This window comes from Terrapene carolina, unplaced genomic scaffold (assembly GCF_002925995.2).
Source record: "Terrapene carolina triunguis isolate 2854851 unplaced genomic scaffold, T_m_triunguis-2.0 Scaffold33891, whole genome shotgun sequence".
NCBI classification, from domain to species: domain Eukaryota; kingdom Metazoa; phylum Chordata; order Testudines; family Emydidae; genus Terrapene; species Terrapene triunguis.
The window spans coordinates 734,295-751,970 of record NW_020698242.1 but is presented as its reverse complement, the minus strand read 5'-3'; positions in this window follow the sequence as shown (position 1 = coordinate 751,970).

Sequence of the window (17,676 nt, the reverse complement as noted above, 5' to 3'; positions counted from 1 at the left end):
TATAGTGTGGACGGGTGAAGGGTTAATTCGGATTAACGCAGCTAAATCCGAATTAAAGTCGTAGTGTAGACCAGGCCATAGCCTTGGTCAGGCATTAGAGGTGCATAAACCCAGACATACATCAGCCTTGGTACTATCAGTCTGTGGAACAATCAGGGAACTCTGTTAGCTTTGCTTTGTGAAATATGTATTAGTACTGCATTGGAAATTCATATGACTTTGACACTTTAAATGCATCAGAGCATAAAACCAAGCCTGTTAGCTCTTAATCATAATTACTTAGATTGATAGTATTTAAAATTCATATATACATCCACCCATTCCCCCCCCCCCCACACACACACACACATCACAAATCAGGGCATAACCAACCACTAATTTACAGGGTTAGAAAGTTTCCCCTATTGGTAGTTCATTCCATATTTATCCACTACAGGATTTCTTGCACTTTCTTCTAAAGCATCTGGTAATCACCACTCTCAGAGAGAGGATATGGGACTAGATTGTTCAGTGGTTTAATTCAGCAGCAGTACCTCTGTACAGTTATATTGTCTCATGAGAGGCCCCGTCCCTGGGACTACTGATGTGGGCACTGCATATCAAGCTCAATCTGTTATTAATTGCCTTTTAAAGAATGTTCCACTTAAAGAAGGAAGAAATGCATTGACTTTAAATGTTAAAGGAGTGAACTAAAGTATATATTTAAAGGGCTTAATCCAACTAAATAAAATTTTGCAACTGGCACTGTGAATTAGGCTGCACAAAAAATGAAGATTGACTGCTTATCCAGTTGGTTGATTGTTGGGTGAAGAATAGGGAGGAATCAGTTGGTCAGTGTTGGAAGCCTATTAAAGATGTTCTTTTAGATGACATCATAACATGCATGCACATAGAAATTCATACATATAACTATGAAAGGAGGAACTCGAAAATTAGCTCTCCTTGCCCTCCAGGGTTTATAGTCAGAAAAATCCATTTAAAATTAATTAATTTCTTAAAGAGAATTTGAAAGAAAGCCTTGAATTGTTTTTATTATTTGGAAGTTGATGACTGTATGCAGGCTTCATGGCTAAAACTCTCAATAAAATTCCATTTTGCCACCACAAAGCATTCATTTTTCCTTGGTTCCATTTTGACTAAAATGCCTCATGACAGGTTTATAGTATTAATTTCCTCTTCTTCTATTCTACCCTTTATAAATGTTTTCTTTACAATATAAATCTCATCCCCAGTTCCAGGTATGTTAAGACTCGGATAGATTGCTTTACCAGATTTTATATCACAAACATACTGTAACTGAACTGTTCATGATGACAGACGTTAATGCTCAAAGTCATCCTGATGCAAAAATGATATGCTGATAAAAGTAAAAAAGCTTTTAATTAAAAAATTTCTCAGGGCCTTATTACTAATTCAGTCACAGAAATTTCTAATGGGTATTGCTATAAGGAAGTTGCATATAAGGAAGTTAATCCTGTTAATAAGATTCAGTTTTCTTTGCCTCAATAATGTACTTTCAGATACATATGATTGGTCTAAGGTATATTTGTTTTTCAGAATTATTTCTCCTAGCTTTTAAGTAAAAGAAACTAGTTAGGTAGATTTGGGGAAGGGTTTGTTTCTGGGAAGCCCAGGATCATCATTCACATTGCTACTGCAGAATAGCTGCACCAGAGCAAGCTCGTTATGTAGAGGCACTCACTTGGGTACTGATGCAGTTAACTTTGATTTGACACGAGTGCAAATGTTGTTCTATATTGTTCAGTGCAAGACATCTGCACTAGCAGGCTGTACTGGTGAATCTACACCTATACAAAAATCCCTAATGTAGACAAGGCCACACATGAAAAACAAAAGCATTTCTTTAGCCAGGGATATTAATTATATTTTATTACCTGGTTCTTCTTAAGCTGAAACTATGTCATTTTAATTTTTGGTCCTATGCTCATTAATTTCATGGGACTGCTTGAGGAATAAGGTAGCATGTGATGAGAATGAGAGAATCAGAATGTGTCCCCAATAATGTGCTTAGTTTTTTTGGCTTTCCCTGAAAAACCCACACAGGGGCAATGCTTTGCAAATTCTTTTATTTATTTACTGTGCAAATTATTGTCACACTTTTTTTGGTATGTTTCAATAGCTTCCTAAAATGCAGAGCAGCCTTTCCATTGTCGTCCTCCTCAAACAAAGAATGTTGAGGGGCCCACTGAATTGTGAGATGTTGATTCAGTACTTGTTCTCGTGAGGAGATGGCACTCTAACAGCTTTCCTTTCATTGCTCCCTCTGTGTTGCTCTTTGAATAGGTTATTAGGGATGCCGTGACCCATGCCCACAGACATGACCTCCAAGACCCTTTTCACCTTTTTCTGAAAAATGAACAGGGAGTCTTGAATCTCCTCCTAAACCTGACTCTCCCATGTGGTGAAGCAAGCTCCATTTATTCAAACTCTTACAGGATAAAGGAGGCACATCAGCCTTGGGCTATGAAATGACAGGAGCGTCACAAAAATATGAAAATAAAATGTTGCATTAAAAAATAATTTTATTACAACTCAAAAACCATTCTATGTTTCAAACCAGGCTTGGGATGATATTTGTTTACTTTGCATGTTGCTCTGCTGAACTGAAAACTTTTATTAATATTTGTGTTTCTGTTTTTTTTGAAATTATCATAACAGATGGATTTATAAATCTAAAATGGTAACCAAATTTTAATAATAAAGTCATTAATATATACCTTGACTTGAGGGTACATTACTTGTGACAGGGTAATATTGGCTTTGAAAGCAGCAGTCCCCAAACTAATACGTCTATATCTCAATGTGAGGTGCATGAACATGCTCCATCATTAGCAGCACATTGTGTCGTCTTGACAATCACAGCTGTTCTACAGATTTTGTTTCTCTGTTCCCTTTTGCAAAAGGATGCTTATATTTATATAAGATGATGATATATATCTATATATCTATATCTATAGATACATATCAAGATGATCCTCAAAGATTAGAGAAAAATAATGTAGAAAGGGATTTCAATTTAAAAGGGTCCCTGTTCCCAGTGATTCTTTGAAAAGCCTTTGGTGTTCCTGAGATGCAAGTCCACATTTACATATAAATACAAATTTATTATTTATATATTTGTATGTACATATATTATATACCCTTTCAGATTCATCCTTAAGAAATGTACAGACTAACACCCCTTTAATGCAATTGGATACTCTCGAACCTAAAACTATTAACACACTATTATGTCCTAAGATGATTTTCACCCTTGCATTTACCAGGGATATCATCATCATGAGTGAGGAAATGACAAGGAATGGGGAAGTAAAGATATTCCAACCACTGAAAGGTTTTTTTTTTTTGCTAAATAACTGTATTTTTCCCCCTGAAATATCTTGTGTGTTTTTTCCCTATGTCCCTAATGCAGCCAACTATCTATTTGTAGAGAACTACAGATAGTGTGTACAGGTCCTCAGTGAAAATGAAAATGAAAATGTTAAGAGATTCAGAGCTCAGGCAAAAAGTGTAAGTCTGCTCTCAGTCTGAACTGAAACTCATGTTCACGTTAGCATAGCTACACAGCCACCAAAAATCCCGCCAAACTCAATAGCCTCCAAACTGGTGGAGAACACAAAAGGACACCCAAGAAGAGAAGTGTATCAACAACTCTACCAAACACTTGCAGCAATCCCCCGAGGAGAACCTTCCACTGTCAGCACTGAGGAAGTAAAAGGAGGACTTGCCACGATGAAAAGAGGGAAGGCTGCAGGCCCTAACAGTATTCCACCAGAATTCCTCCACCATCTTGGCCACAAAGGACTCCAATGGCTAGCAACATTGTACTCCGTTATCTTAAGGACAGTATGGATCTCTGAAATCTGATGTGAGGCAATGGTAATTGCCATTCCAAAGCCTGGAAATCCCCAATGAAGTGGGAAGCTATAGGCCAATTTCTGTACTATGTACTACCTATAAACTTCTTGAATGTATCATCCACAAAAGAATATGCCCTTTTACTGAGCCAATTATCCCTGTCGAACAGCCAAAACGTAGTTGTTGTCACCAAATTCTGGCACTCAAAACTCACATTTAGGCTGGCTATCAAAAAAAACTAAAGACTGGCACAGTATTTATTGACCTGTCATCTGCGTGTGATACTGTATGGATTAAGGACCTGATGCTGAAACTTGCTAAAATTATACCTTGCTACCAAATACTTCACCTGCTGTGGACCATTCTGAGTAACAGACGCCTAGGGGTGTACCTGGGTAATAAGCCCAGCTCACCCCGTATCACAAACAATGGGCTACCACAAGGCTCTGTACTTGCGCCAACCCTTTTTAATATTTACATAAGTGACATGCCTCCAACTAAATCATGAACATTTGGATATGCAGATGATCTTCCCATGACAATCCAAGCCTCCAACCTCCATGATATTGAGAAAGCATTAACTGAGGACCTTCAAAATATTGAACAGTATTTCTGGAAATGGAGATTCAAACCAAACCCTGGAAAAACAATAGTAAGTGCATTTCATCTTGATAATAGGAGAAGCCAAAACCACACTGAAAGTAACTTTCTGTGATAAAAATGTGCAACATGATTACACTCCAACATATCTTGGAGTGAAACTCGACCGCACCCTCACTTTCCCTGATCATCTCGAGAAGGTAGCTGCAAAGATAAAGAGAGCCAACATAATTCAGAAACTAGCAGGAACAACCTGGGGTGCACCAGCATCAGTGCTGCGAACATCTGCAATAGCACTTGTATATTCAGTATGGAGCAGATGCAGCCACACATGACTTGTGGATACCCAGCTGAATACAGTGATGTGGTGCATCACGGGAACCCTTAAGTCGACTCCAACACCATGGCTATCTGTCCTGTCTAACATCACTCCCCTGCCAATATGCCAAACTGCTGCAACATTCTGGGAAGCTCAGCAAATCCAGGAAAATAGATGTCTTCCTATTCACCAAGACATTGACAATGCCCCACCCCCCCCAAACACACGCAACGTCTTAAGTCCTGCAAGCCTTTCTGGGAACATTTGTTTAGCCTCATGCAATCAGGATATGAACAGAAGGAGGCCTGAAAAGCAGATTGGGTTAAACAAGACTTAAGAAATAAGCACCTTGTGCCAGATCCCATGCAGAAGGTTCCTGGGTTTGACCTTCCACGGTCATCCTGGTCAACTCTGAACCGAATTCGAACCAACCATGGTAGACGCGGATATCTAATGCACAAGTGGAAAATCAAGGGCTCCCTGATATGTGAGTGTGGTTCCCAACGCTCGGCCCATTGAACTTATCACTACCTACTTCCCAATTTATAAATATGAAGGCGGCATTACTGCAATAAATTCTGCTACTCCTGATGTAGCCATTTGGCTCGATCAACTTCAGGTGAAATTGCAGTTGCTGCTCTACACCAGCCATACGAAAGAAGAACAACTGTAACTCAGGGCAGAGTTTAGCTCAGTAGGTTAGATAGTTCATTTCACAATAGTCCCTCAGTGAGGCAGTCTTTGAATTCTGTGGACTGTGTCCAACCCAAGGTCAGGGGAGGGTCCAGCAGAGCAGCCAACTTGACAGACTCTGACTGGAAGGCTGAAGAGAGGAGGGTTATGGTATGGGTTAGATATGCAGGATATGTATGTTCATGTATTTTATTTTACTGTTAATAGTAAATATTTTCAGTCTGATGAACTGATACCCTGGCTCATCTCAGTTATCGCTGTGACTTAATGTTGATTAGAAGCTGAGGGCTGCATGTCTAAGAAGAGGTAACTATTTCTTCAGAACCTAGGGGTGAAAAACAGAGACCAAAACTCTTTGCCAAATGCAACAGCATTACAGGAGGCTGTGATACTTACCAATAGACACAAACAGGCATGTTACATAGAACTACTTACTCATGCAGCTGTTAATACACAAAGAGCTTGCATTAAATTCAAAGGGTCTGTTTTTTATCAACTTCCACTCACCAACTCTGCAGGCACAGTTCTGAGCTCACAAGTAATTGAACCCACAATTTTACTGTGGCAGACAACTGCAGGTGCAAAAGGATGCTCTTGCCCCTCTACAGTGAGCGTCAATAATACCATTCACACATTTCACTAGGTGCTGTGTGGACACAATCTCATAGTTAGATGCATACAGTGTTTTGAATTGTTCCCAGAGTTATTCAGGGTACCTCAAAAGTGTGTTTGCAAAACTGTAAACCTTTTTTTTCTGAAGAACAAACCCTAAAGGCCAAAAGCGGGACAGCACAAGCATAACTAGGAACAGAATTTGACACAATAGTTTTAAATGTAGGAGCACTTCAGGAATAGAAAGCTGCACATCCTAAACTGGGAGATTTCACCTCTCCCCTCCCATAAACTACATAAGACAAATTCTGCTTGGTAACAGGGAGCAACAATACACTAACATCAATGGATGGACACAGTTGTAACTGAGAGCAGTATCTGGTCTTGTGAGTAGTAGTCAGTCAACATCATTTCAATACCAATTAATTCTGGTTGAATTTGTTTTCAGGTTAAAAATAATGAGTTGTCATGATAAATTTTACTTTCACCTTTGGTCAGATTCTGTCACTATTACTCATGTGCGTATCAATGTGATTACTGCCATAGAAAAGTACCAATCAGTGAGAAAATGTGGTCGAATCATAACTTTAATTGAATATACAGATGTTACAGCTACATTCAATGCACTCAAAACACGGCAGGAAACTCATACATGCACTAAAAAAAATGAGAATAGTAACTGCCTTCAGTGTTTTCATAATTGGAATATAAACCTGGATCTATTATTGTAGATAAAAGTGAAGTCAAATATATTCAGGACTTCATATTCACAGACCTTTAGGAATACTGATGTATTATTAAGTACTTTTATAGTTTAAAATCATTTAATTTGTAAAAGAAAAAAATGTTCTCTAAAAAACTTACATTCTGGAATCCATGTGTACTGTATTTTTCTAGCTCGGTGACTACCTAACAAGACAAAGTACTATCGATCTTATACAATTGGCTGATTTGTAGATTATTATGTACTGCATTAAATTTTCCTTTTGAATCATTCACTTTAGCCTGAACAAAACATTTCATAAACTAAATATATTATGTTACATTTTTAATGAATGGGAAAGGATGCTTTTGTGTGTGTCCTTTCCTTTGCTCTTTCTAAAACAATTTAATGGAACAACAGTTCAGGGGAGAAATACTTTATTTAGCAACTTGAGTGTTGTCTTGGTCCATTAATCAGACCAATAATTACAAAATCTGGGCAGGAATTAATGTGCATTTGAGTGGGAAAAACAGATGAGGCTGCATTTATTTCAGTGAATTTCCTTCAACGGGAGATTCCTTTGAATCCAGACCTCCTGTTCCCACTAGCCATTATGTTACTTGATTCATAAATTCAAACTTTACAACCCAGTTACTATTATAGACAATATTTCTTTCATAGATAAATTATCAGCTTCATACTACATTAGGATTTGAAACTTGTTCTATAACTTTAATATTCAGCAATAAAAGGAAACCTATGTACACTTAATCTCATCTTTACAGTACTAGAAAACACATACTAGCTGCATGTGACATTAAATGCACTTTAAAAATCATGTAGGCTATTTCATGTTCATTATCTTCTAGAGAAGAGACTCCTAAATATTTATTTTTTTAAATGGATGGGTTAACATGATTTTAGCCCACAAAGCCCTCAAACGCTTAAAATACTCAACTTCAGTTATACCTAACCAAATGCGGTGATGGAGCGATAATTACAACTGTACGCTAATCATCGTATATTTGATACACACACATCAGCTCAATCTATAGATGACAGGCTGATCCTGCTTTTCAGGCAAAGAGAACCTTTTCTATTTAAAGGAATATCAAGACAGGGACATTGCTGAATGAAGCAAGAGGTTGCACATTGAACCAAGTAAATCTTAAGTCATATTCCTACATCTCATTCAGATTAAAGCCCTGAAGGTATAATCAATGGTGTTCTTCATAACAAGTCAATATAGGCTGCAAACATAGTAGAGGAACATATGGATTAAAGACCTTCTTGTGATTCTATCTCCATTTATCTCTGATTCTTATAGAAAAACTCTAGACTATTTTTCTAGATGTATTTTGTCCTCTCCCAACAGCTAGAAGTGTGTGTGTGTGGCCATAGAAGAGATTTGAACCCCATGCATTTAACATATTTCTGAAACAGTTACATTGAAACATCCTCTTTTCTCTTTTCTAATATTGCAAAGGCAATGTTTCTACCTAAAACGGTTTTCCAGAACATCTGTCTTTAAGATCAAGATTTTCAATGGGTTTGCAAACCGTCTATGAAAATTCTCCAATTTTCACCATTCACATTACCATTTTGTTCTGTAATTTGTGCTTTGCTACCCTCCGCCAGCTTTTTCTGTAATTTAAACAAGAGAGCCCTACAATGCAGCTCTTAATTCATTCAAATTAAAAGAAATAAGGATTCTTCTTTTGCAAAAATCTTCTAGGCAAATTTGGAAGACATTTAAATTAGACAGAGAAGAAGAATATCACAAACAAAGTTATTACATGACAAAAGCAGTGACTCAGTCAGCTTATGCAACCAGTTGGGACGACAGCAGTTTAGACATGGGTCCTGACCTTGAAGGGAGAGGAATAGCTGGGGTAGGGGAAAATAGGACATGGGTAGTGGGGGGGGGGGGGCAGAGAGAAGCAGCAGGGGACAGGTGGAGGGCAGAGGGTGCCACTTACCTAGTTGCCACCCACTCCAGGGAACCCCTTGTTCTTGGGTTTGTCCAGGGAGAGGCTGTCAGGGGCCAGAAGCTATGGGTTCCCCTCCGTCTGCCCCCATTGGGCTGGGTCCTCCAGCAGCTTGGTCTGTGCTGAGGCCTCAGCGCATGTGTTAATGTGCAGAGAGTGCACAATGTGTGCATCCTGCTTGTGATGTTACACCCCATATTCTTCATAGAAATATGGTTATGATACGAATATGGGATAACTAAGATATTCTTTATGCAAGATGGCTCATGTAAGCTATCATTGGAAAGGTTATGATTTACTGAATGTGATTATCCAATTTGTAGGTATGTATCATTTCTGTATCTAAAGTTAGGAATATTGACTATGTAACAATTACAACCGTGTGTGTGCTTGGGGGGAGCGCCCACCAGACATAGGCAATCCTCCTGAATGACCCATTAAGAAGAAACAATAAGACTGTGAAGATACTAATCTCTCTCCTTCCTGAGAGGCATCCTGGGACGTAGCTGTGACACTACCAGGCCAGGTGATAAGATGATCTGATACAAAATACCACCTTGGACATTGCTGATACTTTTCCTCTGTAGGGGGATGGGGATCAAACAAAGGATTCCCGACTTAGGTAAATCCTTTTTAAGGGCTGGGTAGAGGGTTGATCTGGACTCTCCTCCATTGCCTACCCAAGAAGAAGGACTACTGAAAGAACCTGAAGGGACAAAGGAACTAACCTGAAGTGAAAGGCAGGGGTGAATCCAGACTGAGACAGGGGTCCAGTCTGTAAAAAGAAATAACGAACTCTGAGCTACAGAATCTCTGCATCCTGCCTAATTCAACATTTAGGGTTAGACATTACATTTTGTAACCTGTTTCTTCAGTGAATTAAGCTTAGTTTGCGTGTTATGTTTTATTTGCTTAGTAATCTGCTTTGTTCTGTTTGCTATCCTTTATAATCACTTAAAATCTGCCTTTTATAGTTAATAAATTTGCTTTGTGTATTATTAAACCCAGTTTGTGCAATTTCTAACTGGGGTGGCAAGAAGTGCATATCTCTCTTCACATTGAGGGAGAGGGTGAATGTTTATGAGCTTGCGCTGTGCAGATCTTTCTATACCACGGAAGACAATATTATTTTGGGTTTATTCCCCAAAGGGGGTGTGCACGTGAGTGCTGGATGAATCCTCTCATACATATCTGACTTCAGTCTGTGTCCGCAGCTGGGTGTGGCCCAACTATGTATGTGTGTGCTGCAAGAAGCCAGAGTGCCTAATTCAGCAAAACAGGGAGAGGGAATCCAGGTTGGTGGAGCAGTGAAACTCCAGTACATCAGGTGGCATCCCAGAAGGGGGGGTCCAACCCGTCACACTGCTAACGCCCACTAACTTAATTTACATTAGTGCACTTTGGTCTAGTCCCATTTCAAAGAGGACTAGATCAGAGCACATTAAGGAACCATTAGTGCACATCAGGGTGCACACAGACAGTTACTCTGTAGCACAGCAAACTAGTGCAGGGTAGATCACAGCCCAGTTTGCCACAAATCTCCCATTCTAGGCAGCTGTGCCACACTAGGCAGCTGCCAAGTTTGCCTATGCCTAGAGTGACCTCTGTGCATAACATGTTTAAAAAGGCACCACACATACCTAAGGGCCCCCCTTTAGCTCTGCTTCTGATTAGAGAAGGTAGCTACACAAATACTTTTTATTGGACAGTTAGAGAAGGTGCCTCAACTGATAAATTAGAACTATTGTGTACTCAGTAAGGACCAATGGTGAAATCTCAGTCCTCTGGAAGTCAATGGCAAAATTCCCATTGACTTCAGTTATGCCAGGATTTCATGCTAACTCTTTACATCCTTCACAAAGTCTAAGTAAGAAAGATTTGTAAATGGGGGAGGAGGAGTCCCTGGGAGTTAGAACTTTCCACCCCCCACCAAAGTTGCAGGGCACCAGAGAAACAGCTACAGCAACACAGTTCAGTCTTCTGAATTCATCTCCAAAAGGACAATGCTTACCACTTTGAGGCATGGGCCGGAATACCACATGGGCTGTAATGGCAGCTGCACCCCAACTAGGCTGATCCACGGTTCCAACTAGGCTGATCCACCGCTGCCTGAGGCCATTGAAGTCATCTCTACATGTAACAGCTCTACTCATAAGAGTCAACATCCTCTGCATAGTTAGAGTGTCCCCGGAGATGTGCCTAATGTGTTTCTGTGACACCCCTTCACAGAGAGCTGGCATGAGGTGTATGCACAATTCAGGGTTAATTGGGACCTATCACCCAGACTTGTGCTGACCCTCTGCAAAATAGTGAATTTTACCCTTAATGAAAAACTTCGTCTTTGCATTAAATATTAAAGAAGGTTATTCTGGAACAACAAATTCCCCCTCAAACCCTCCTCCCTCATCCATGTATTGTTGTTATATTAAGACGTGGTAAAACAAAACAACTCTCAGTGTCAACCAAAACATCTCTTACCTTTTAAAGTAAATGAAACTTTGTTTCCTTATGGATGTTGAGGGGTGTCAAGGTAAATTTGTACACTGCTTTGATATGTTTTCTGACTTTGAAACATTGGTCCTTTGTATTCAGTGTGCCATATACTGCAGTTCAACATGTTTGCCAGGAAATAAAAGCTCATACTTTTAACATCCATATATTCTGAAACTGGCCATAGAAAAGCTATTTTAGAAAAACACATGCTGATTAATGTTAATAGGTATAGATATAAGGACTGAACAATCTCAAAGTCTTTCTGTATTTAGCACAGGAGGCTTTTGTTTATTATTTTTGCTTATTTCTTCCTGTTCTGTCAGTATGAAGTATGAAGACTATTTTGAACCCCCCCTCCCAAAAAATGTCTTACTCTGTGCCAGAATGAAAAGATTTCTCTAAACCACGTGCGTGAATATTTTAATGTTACAGTGAATCTAGCAGCAATAGACATATTTATCAGTGGTTTGATACATGCTGAACGTTTGTGAAGAGGCCTTGAAGGACATTAGGATAGCAATATATATATAAACAAGTCTGCATGTTAAGAATGCCTAAGAGTTAATTTATGTGAAATGCCACATAATGTGACATTATTTCTAGATTGTAGTCAGCATATGGAAGCTGAAGTCATAGAATTGTAATGTTTTCTAATGACTTTTAAAGCACCTGGAGCTGTCGTCATTTTGCAATTTTCTTAAATTTTGGGACAACTGCCTACAAGCCTGTTATTGGACTCAGAGCTCAGTGTGCAACTGCTTGATCTGAACATGCCTGACAAAGATGTTTTATATTCATTTCCAATTCTACACGTCCGTCTAGGTTCCCTTATTGCACTCATCACACCACCTTCCACCTCTTTCAAGAATTCTGCCGGGTTGTTTGCTAATTGCATGAGCTGGGCCATGTTCGTTTACAGTGTAGCCTCTCATTCATCTCAATTAACGACAAGACAAATCACATGACCTGACATAAAGCAATGGAGCCCAGTGTAATCAATCAACACTTTATTCCACTGAATGTATCAGCAACGTTTAATACACTATAGGGAAAAAATTCTAGCTTTTTCAGGCAGAAGCACACAGGTGGAGGGGGAGGGAACATATCCGTTGTGCCTGAGTGCTGGCGATCTGAGCCATTCTGCCCGTGCATGGTAGATGTAAAGACAGCATCTCGGGAGATTTGGTGACAGTATGATCCTTGCCACTGCCTACTGTTCCTTTAAGAAGGTGTAATGTGAGTGACCTAGCTCCAGCAATGATGGCTGTTGGAAAGCAGGAGGACATGGCCATGCCCCTAGACAGCCTCACCATCACTGAGTGAAGAAGTGCTGAAAGGTGTGTTGGCCACCGAATAACTTAGCAATTAGGGAATTGCTAAATCTGGATTCTAGCTGCCACCTACACATACGCTGGCTGGGTGCACACGCAGGCGAACATACTTGAAATTTGTGTATCCTGGTAATGAAATGCACTTTGAAAGGGACCATTTCCCCCGAGTACTCCAGCATTGTTTGGATTGTCAGGTGCCAGCAGTCTCATGCAGCTTAGGTGAAATCTATTGTATATGAGTTATGTCTGGAAAGGATACCGATGAAAGGGGTCACAAAGATAGCCAGTGTCACTAAGTAAACACTTCATATTTCCAGTGACAGAGATGACAATCAATACCGCAATTCACAGCCAGCTAGAAATGACTCCCATTGACTTCAATGGGCTCTTTGGACCAGGCGCTTACTGAATAAAAATAAAATATTTACCAAACTATTTTTTTCAGCCTTGAAGAAAAAAGAATGCTTTAGGATACACAGTGTAGGTCATTTTTATTAAACCACTCTGGCAACATTTCAGTATGTTATCTACCTGGAATTAATATACTTCCACAAGACATTTAGCTTCAGTGACATCCATACATTGCTAGTGAATATGCGACAATGCATTATTGCCAGGCAGATTGTAGGAATGATATAGTTGGATCTTCCGAACCCATAGAGTTTTAGTTGTCCATTCTAGTCTGTCTTTTAAAATGTTTTCTCTTTCTATTTATATACACTGCACTAGCCTTATCATACAAATACATAGGTACGAGGAGCTTCTGTTGTTTGAAGACAATGTTGAAATATTCATTCTGAATTAATGTATTTAACTCTGGTAGCTGTGTGGGGGTTTTATTCACCTTTGAATCTGATTTTTTTCAGTACTGAGGTGTAAAAGGGGAAAAAGAATCCATGAAAGGGTCGTCACAGAACTTGCACTTCATATTAGAGAATAGCAGCATGTTAGGAAATAGCATTTGTAATATTGAAGTTACCAAGTGAAAAAAAACCTCTCTCCTTCTGTTTTCAGAAGTCAAGAAAGTTGAAAGTTGAAAGTTTTCAAACCTTTGGCCTAAACCTGACAGGTACCGCAGCATCTGATGTTTCATGTTTGAAGAAATCTCACTGGAAAATAAACAGTAGTGAAGTGATTCTATCAGGTAGGGCCCCTGATGCTGCTAGCTTTTTATCAGGTCTTATACTTGTTAACCTTTCATAAATGTCAGTCTAGAAAGAAGATAGTACAACCATACCCCAGTGCAAATAATTCATATGCTCATTCTGCTGTTTGACGAGCTTCAAATGAACACATTACAGCACTTCTGCTCCTATATAACACTGAGGCCTTGTCTACACTGGCAAGTTTCTGCGCAGTAAAGCAGCTTTCTGCGTTGTAACTCCCGAGATGTACACACTGCCAAGCCACTTAGTTCGCAGAAACTGCGCAGTTGCAGCGCTATAAAAAAGAACACCCTGATGAGAGGCGTACAGCTTTCTACGCTGGGGCTACAGTGCGTGGTACCAGTGCAAACACCCTGGTTGATTACAGCACTGTGATGCCTGTCTGGTCATTGGTTTGAACTCTACTGCCCTGCTCTCAGGTAAACAACCGTGAGCCCCATTGGGAATTTTGAAAGTCCCCTTCCTGTTTGCTCAGTGATGCATGCAGTGGTCTCAGCGCATCTTTCCAGGTGACCATGCCTGCTCCACGCACCAGGTGATCCCCTGCTTGGAGCAATGCCGAGCTTCTAGACCTCATCAACATTTGGGGAGAGGAGGCTGTCCAGTTCCAGCTGTGCTCCAGGCATAGGAATTATGATACCTACGGACAGATTTCATGACGCATGACAAAAAAGGTCCATGACTGGGACACACTGCAGTGTAGGGTCAAAGTGAAGGAGCTGTGGAACGCCTACCACAAGGTGCAGGAGGCAAACCGCCGCTCCGGTGATGTGCCCATGAACTGCCAGTTCTACAAAGAGCTGGACACGATACTCAATGGCGACCCCACTCCACTGCGAAGGCCACTATGGATACTTAGTGGCTCAAGTGCCAGGTGAGAGTGGACCGAGCCAGGAAGAGGAAATCTTGGACGAGGATGTGAAGGGGGACCAGAGGCAGACGATGACTCAGAGGTCAGAGATGCATCCAGCCAGGAGCTCTCCTCGACCCCGGAGGAGGCTAGCCAGTCACAGCTGTTGGAGCTTGGTGAAGCGCAAACAGGAGAGGATGCCCCTGGTTAGTGGCTTTAATGTTGGGAATCACTGAAGTGAGTTGTTGGGGGCAGGAGGGTTGCAGAAAGCAGGCTTGTGTCTGTGTAATGCATGTACCACCACATGCCTAGTCTGAGCGACGGAACAGGGTGTTGATTGACTCCCTCACTTCATGGGAATCTGCCTCAGAGATCTCCGCGAAACGCTCATGGAGATACTGGGCAATCCGCTGCCGCAGGTTCTTTGGCAGAGCCCCCTTGTTTCTTGCCCCATTAACGGTAACTTTCCCATGACACTGTGGGGGGGACCATTGCTGTATTCAGGCAAGTTGCATAAGGGCCAGGGCAGAAGCCTCAGTCTTGGAGAAGATCCTCCCTTGATTTCCTGCTCATCCTCAGCAGCGAGATATCTTCCATAATGAACACAGCCTGTGGAAAACGTGGGGACAATAATTATTATGAGTCCCCCCTCCCAGTGCTGGCCACGTGCTCAGTGTACAGTACGGTCCCAGAACACTGATTTCCCCTGCCCCTGTGGTTTCTCACCATTTTGGGGGTACAGGGGCTCACGTGTGCTTGCCTGGGGTCAGCCAGTTAGTGACAGGTATGTGAATAGTGGCTGTGTTTTAAATCACCGAATCAGTGTTCTGTGTGTTGCAAAGAATACTGCTTCTGTAAAATGTTGCATTTTGGCTTCACAGATATGACCTTGGGAGCCCAGTCTCTCTCTTTGTTATCGCCGGCTGAACAGCTGCACAGAATTAGAAAGCAGCCACGAAGAACTAAAGAGGACTTTCTGCGTGATGTTGTGATGCACTCTGTGGCTGAAAAACAAGAACTGAAGGAGTGGCAGGACAGCAAGAAGAGGGACCAAAAGGAGAATGTGGCGCACCAGAATGAATCCATGGAGCGGCTCTTAAACGTTATGGAGCTCCAAGCGGACACGCTCCAGGCGCTACTAGCACTGCAAACCGAGCGGTTCTGCGCCCGCCCTCCCCTGCAGCTGCTGTCACAAAACTCTTTCCCATGCACCCCCCAGACACCGCCAACACACTCTTACCAACCTCCTAGCTCCAGTCTGTACCCACTGCATTCCACTCCTGCCCTGTCTCAGTCCAGCCCTGCGGACTCCCAGTACCCACTGCACTCAACACCCATCCCTCTGCAGTTTAGCCCTGCTGAAATACAGTACCCGCTATACCAAAGGAGAACCTCAGATATAATACCTGGACATACATAAATCTTTAACCATCCTGAGACCCCACCTCCTCCTGGGACCGTCCCTTCCCCCAACCCCCTCAGTGATGATGTGATTTTTTGTTTGTCTGTCTCCTCCGGTTGTTGTTGTTTTTTGTAATAAAAGAATTGTGTTGGTTTGAAAGCAATCTTTATTCTATTAATTGAAAGCAAACAGAGCCCTGCAAAGCAACAGGCAAATTTCTTAAACCTTCATAGTGCATCGTCTGCACCAATCACAATCACCTCCTAGCATTACAAGCACTGCATTCCCAAGCATAGCAATAAATATTAGTGGCTTTCAGCTTCAAATTGCTGCCTCAAGGCATCCCTGATCCTTATGGCCCCACACTGTGCCCCTCTAATAGCCCTGGTCTCTGGCTGTTCAAATTCAGCCTCCAGGCACTGAGCCTAAGCGGTCCAGCCCTGAGCGAAGCTTTCACCCTTCCCTTCACAAACATTATGGAGTGTACAGCACATAGCTATAAGCATAGGAATATTGTAATCGGCGAGGTCCAGCCTCCCATATAGGCAGTGCCAGCGGGCCTTTAAACGGCCAAAAGCACACTCAACAGTCATTCTGCACTTGCTCAGCTTGTTGTTGAACCGCTCCTTGCTGCTGTCAAGGTGCCCCGTGTATGGCTTCATAAGCCACGGTATTAAGGGGAAGGCATGGTCTCCCAGGATCACAATTTCGACTTCCCCTACGGTGATCTTCTGGTCTGGGAAGAAAGTCCCTGCTTGCAGCTTCCTGAACAGGCCAGTGTTACAAAAGATGTGTGCGTCATGCATCCTTCCGGACCAGCCTGCATTAATGTCTGTAAAACACCCCCGGAGATCCACAAGCGCCTGGAGAACCATTGAGAAATACCCCCTGCGATTAATGTACTTGGTGGCTAGGTGGTCTGGTGCCAGAATTGGAATGTCCGTGCCATCTATTGCACCTTCGCAGTTAGGGAAGCCCATTTGTGCAAAGCCGTCCACAATGTCACATACATTGCCCAGAGTCACGGTCTTTTGGAGCAGGATGTGATTAATGGCCCTGCACAATTCCATAACCACGAGTCCAACGGTCATCTTTTCCACTCCGAACTGGTTAGCAACCGATCAGTAGCAGTCTGGAGTAGCCAGCTTCCACAGTGCAATCGCCAGGCGCTTCTCCAACGACAGGGCAGCTCTCATTCTCGTGTTCTTGCGCCGCAGGGCTGGGGCAAGCTCATCACACAGTTCCGTGAAGTGGCTTTCCTCATGTGAAAGTTCTGTAGGCACTGCTCGTCATCCCAGACATGCATAACGATGTGATCCCACCACTCAGTGCTTATTTCCCGGGCCCAAAAGCAGCATTCCACTGTGATCAGCACCTCAGTGAATGCCACAAGCAATCTCGTGTCGTAGCTACTAAGTGTGGCAAGATTGATGTCAAACTGCTCTTGCCTTTATAGTTTAAGGAATAATTCCACTGCCACTCATGACATGTTAGCGACAGCAAGCAGCATATTGGTCAACAGTGCAGGATCCATTCCTTCAGATCGAAGAGGCAGAACAGAGCACGCAGTACACAAACTGTTGAAAGATGGCACCAAATGCAGACGGAAGCACAGGGATTGCTGGGATGAGAAGCAATGC